At 38.9% G+C, this 5,178-nt stretch overlaps 1 pseudogene; it reads left to right on the top strand.

The window, feature by feature from the left end:
* The first annotated feature begins 644 nt into the window (after positions 1–644).
* Positions 645–1,293, top strand: LOC111523134 (annotated as a pseudogene).
* The last annotated feature ends 3,885 nt before the right edge of the window (positions 1,294–5,178 follow it).

The raw sequence follows: 5,178 nt of genomic DNA, 5'->3' as shown, positions 1-5,178 counted from the left end.
TAAAACCCCCAAGTCAAAAGGTCAAACCCCACACTTGTCCTCCAAGATGTCCACTTGGCCCTCTTCCAAGTGTCCTTTACTTTCTTTTCATTCTTGCTCTAAAGCTTGTTAATAAACTTTCACTCCTTCTCTAAAACTTGCCTTGGTCTCTTATTCAGTCTTCTGCTCCTCCATCAAATTCTTTCTTCAGAGGAGGCAAGAATTGAGGTTGCTGTAGACCTGTAAGGATTCACCACTGGTAACTCAGATATGTGGCACCACTAGCATATCTAGCCATAATCCCAGGATTGAAGCATTTCAGTGAGCAGATCCAGGCTTAATGACAGATATGAACTGTGGAGGGATTTCAGTCTCTAGGTTTTTATAGACTACAAATAGCCAATATCTTTTGAGTATGGGGAAGGTTTTGAAAAAAGAATATTGCATTAAGATAATAAATTGGATTGGAAAGAGCTTGAATATAAACAAAAGTTTTACATAATAATCTAGAGAAAAGATGTAAATACCTGAACTAGTACAATAATAATAATGATTGAGCGACAGCCATTGCAGTACATTGAGCTCCATAGTGAGAGCGCAGGGGCAAGTGAGAGCCAGATGGGCACTGGGCGACTCTGTGCCTTGCTGAGGAAAAATAACTAAACATGGGCAAAGGAGATCCTAAGAAGCTGAGAGGCAAAATGTCATCATATGCATTTTTTGTGCAAACTTGTCAGGAGGAGCACAAGAAGCAGCACCCAGATGCTTCAGTCAACTTCTCAGAGTTTTCTAAGAAGTGCTCAGAGAGGTGGAAGACCATGTCTGCTAAAGAGAAAGGAAAATTTGAAGATATGGCAAAGGCAGACAAGGCCCGTTATGAAAGAGAAATGAAAACCTATATCCTTCCCAAAGGGGAGACAAAAAAGAAGTTCAAGGATCCTAATGCACCCAAGAGGCCTCCTTCGGCCTTCTTCCTGTTCTGCTCTGAGTATTGCCCAAAAATCAAAGGAGAACATCCTGGCCTGTCCATTGGTGATGTTGCGAAAAAACTGGGAGAGATGTGGAATAACACTGCTGCAGATGACAAGCAGCCTTATGAAAAGAAGGCTGTGAAGCTGAAGGAAAAATACAAAAAGGATACTGCTGCATATTGAGCTAAAGGAAAGCCTGATGCAGCAAAAAAAGGGAGTTGTCAAGGCTGAAAAAAGCAAGAAAAAGAAGGAAGAGGAGGAAGATGAAGAAGATGAAGAGGATGAGGAGGAAGAGGAAGATGAAGAAGATGAAGATGAAGAAGAAGAGGATGATGATGAATAAGTTGGTTTTGGCGCAGGTTTTTTTTTCTTGTGTAAAAACCATTGAACCCCCCTGTACACAACTCACTCCTTTTAAAGAAAAAAATTGAAATGTAAGGCTGTGTAAGATTTGTTTTTAAACTGCACAGTATCTTTTTTTTTTTGTATAGTTAACACACTACCAAATGTGTCTTTAGATAGCCCTGTCCTGGTGGTATTTTCAATAGCCAGTAACCTTGCCTGATACAGTATGGGGGTTGTAAATTGCCATGGAAATTTAAAGCAGGTTCTTGTTGGTGCACAGCACAAATTAGTTATAAATGGGGATGGTAGTTTTTTCATTTTCAGTTGTCTCTGATGCAGCTTATACGAAATAATTGTTGTTCTGTTAACTGAATACCACTCTGTAATTGCAAAAAAAGAAAAAAAAAGTTGCGGCTGTTTTGTTAACATTCTGAATGCTTCTAGGTAAATACATTTTTTAAAATTGGTATTGTTGTCCTTTTCATAGGTCTGAAATTTTTCTTCTTGAGGGGAAGCTAGTCTTTTGCTTTTGCCCATTTTGAATCACATGAATTATTACAGTGTTTATCCTTTCATATAGTTAGCTAGCAATAAGCTTTTGTCTACACACCCTGCATACCATAATGGGGGTAAAGTTAAGTTGAGATAGTTTTCATCCATAACTGAACATCCAAAATCTTGATCAGTTAAGAAATTTCACATAGCCCACTTACATTTACAAACTGAACAGTAATCAATCTACTCAAAGCATGGGATTATTAGAATCAAACATTTTGAAAGTCTGTCCTTGAAGGACTAATAGAAAAATATGTCCTAACCTTAACATGAGGACTCTATTCTTTAACTGCCATTACCATGCAATGGCAGTTAAAGTTTGCAGTTCCCACATTAAAGAAGACTTGAAAATGTATCCCCAAAAGCATGAGCTTAAAATACAAGACTGCCATATTAAATTTTTTGTTGACATTAGTCTCAGTGAAGACTATGAAAATGCTGGCTGCAGATGTCTTTTCCCATTTATCTCAATATGGACTGCTCAGGAAACAAGACTTTTCATTACAAGTATTTTTAATTAATTGGGCCAGCTTTTAAAATGAAGATGCCGCATTCAAAATAGGGTATATTTTCCTATATTGTGGTTTGCTCCTTTATAAATCCAAGTAGATAGGAGGAAAGAAGACACTTAAACTTTGCATCTCAGTATGAATTATTCAATTTATTTGAATGAATTTTCTTTACAAAACAAACTCATTCATTAGTCATTATCTACTTAGCAGTTTAGGGAACAATTTGGCAATTTTGTGGTTTTCGAGATTATCATTTTCTTAAAGTACCAGTATTTTAAAATAGCATTCTTGTAATTTTACATGCTTTTGTGATGGAGTGCTGTTTTGTTATATAATTTTGACTTGGACTCTTTCCATTTGCATTTGTTTATGTAATTTCAGGAGGAATACTGAACATCTGAGTCCCAGATGATACTAATAAACTAATAATTGCAGAGTTTTTTTTTTTTTTAAATAATAATGATTGAGCAAAGGGGAGGGGTTTTGAAATTTTCAGAATTAGTTTAGAAGTTCTGGTGACTCATTAGATGTGGGGAAGAGTAGTATCAAATTTTGAGCCTGATTGACATCAAAAATTATAATGATATCAATAGAATAACTCATTTACTCAATAGTTATCCCTCTAAGATAGCAAACAAAACCATATTCAATCCTTGTGAGGAATTACAGGGTTTAGTGCCAACCTTAAATACCTAAAAATGCAGGAATGTGGTCCCAATAATATCCCCATTTAGTTCACCAATCTTGTCCCTACAAAGACCAGAAAAATCGTGGTGGATGTCAGTGGTATCATCGTCCCAGTCCAGTATATTCATGACCTCAAGAAAATAAAACCAGATGAGCAGAAATTGTCAAGTTGGTTGAAGGCTGTGGTAAGAAATATATTCTCCATAGAATGACAGCTGAACCATGAAGACTTGGTTAAGTATTTAAGGATCCAGTAGTTCTGGTATACCATGACATCTCTTCTAAAGTACAGGACAGATTTTTGCATATTGCTCTACCACATGGTAAAGAAAATGCAATGCCTGACATGCTGCTAGGTCATTAAGACAACTTAATCCATACCAGAAATACAGTTCCGGCTCATACAATAAGTGAAATGAAATGCCTTTCAATTCACCAGCTTCAGTGGTTTCCAGAGCAAGAAAGGCTTTGAATCAGTCTCGGGCTGTGGCTTATGTAACAGTACCACTTGATTCATATAAACATTATCATGAAGAATACCCTATAATATTAACAGTATCTGAAGAAACATGCAGGAGTAGTTTTATAGCAAGTCCTATGTAGACTCCTCAGATTCTGAAGCAAGGCTGCGTAATTTTTAGTGAAAAATTATATGACTTTTGTAAAAAAGTACCTGATATGCTGCTGAGTCTCAGTGGAGAATTGGAATGCCTGACCATGGTTCATGATATGACCATGAGACCATAATTGCCCATTTCCATCTGCATTCAGTCAACTTCAACAAGTCACAAGATTGAGAGGCCGAGCAGCAACCCATCGTAACATGGAAGTTGTTAATCTTGGTTCAGACATAACCATGGCTGGAAGAAATAAAACAGTTGCATCCCCATATGACCCAGACATCCACCCTTCAGTTTATGCCTATGACCACATAGGATATAGATCCCTTAAGACCAGCTGATAGGGAAGATGTGATGGTTAATATTGAGTGCCAACTTGATTGGATTGAAGGATGCAAGGTATTGTTCCTGGGTGTGTCTGTGAGGGTGTTGCCAAAGGAGAATAACATTTGAGTTAGTGGACTAGGAGAGGCAGCCCCACCCGTGATCTGAGTGGGCACCATCTACTCAGCTGCCAGTGAGGTTAGTATAAAAACAGGCAGTGGAACGTGGAAGGACTAGACAGGCTGTGTCTTCTGGCCTCCGTCTTTCTCCTGTGCTTGATGCTTCCTGCCCTCGAACGTCAGACTCCAAGTTCTTCAGCTTTTGGACTCTTGGACCTATACCAGTGGTTTGCCAGGGGCTCTTGGGCCTTCAGCCACAAACTGAAGGCTGCACCATCGGCTTCCCTACTTTTGAGGTTTTGGAGCTTGGACTGGCTTCCTCGCTCTTAGTTTGCAGACAGCCTATTGTGGGACTTCGCCTTGTGATTGTGTGAGTCTATACTCCTTAATAAACTCTCTTTTATATGTATCTATCCTATTTATCCTGTCTCTCTAGATAACCCTGACTAATACAGAAGGAAATTTTAAAACAGATGGTTCAGTTCATTATGTGTGTGCAAGCTAAAAACTGAAGTTGCGCTTTGGTTCCACTCAGGGGTAGTTCTGAAAGACAGAAGTTAAGAGGAAATCCTCCTCAAAGGCATTACGGATGATGAATTTGATTGTCAATTTTGGGCAGAAGGGTAGACAGCTGAGAGTACACTCATGAGTGAAAGCAATTGCTCTGGTTGTTTGGTCTGGCTACATGAAAAGAAAAGATTGGAAAATCAGAGACAAGGAGGTATGGAGTATAGGCATGTGGACTGAACTGCTGGCAAGGAATGGAGTGTGCAACATCTCATTGTCTACCAGGTAGTATTCATCTCAGAAGAGGGATTCAATAACACAGTAAACAGCATGATTCTGCTAGTGGCCCTAGCCTAGCTTCTGCATCAGCTACCCCTGTGCTGACATAATGGGTGTCTGAATATGGTAGGTATGGTGGAAGAGATGGGGCCTAGGCATGGGCCCAACAGGCCAGGCTTATTCACCATAGTTGATAACTATACTGACACTGTTAAATATTTACTTCCCAGCAAATAAGCCCAACATACAATCACTGATTCAGCACCCCACTGGAAGAGAT

Source organism: Piliocolobus tephrosceles, chromosome 5 (genome assembly GCF_002776525.5).
Source record: "Piliocolobus tephrosceles isolate RC106 chromosome 5, ASM277652v3, whole genome shotgun sequence".
Classification (NCBI taxonomy): domain Eukaryota; kingdom Metazoa; phylum Chordata; class Mammalia; order Primates; family Cercopithecidae; genus Piliocolobus; species Piliocolobus tephrosceles.
Note: the sequence above shows the minus strand (reverse complement) of the source record. Positions and strands in the feature narration are given on the sequence as shown.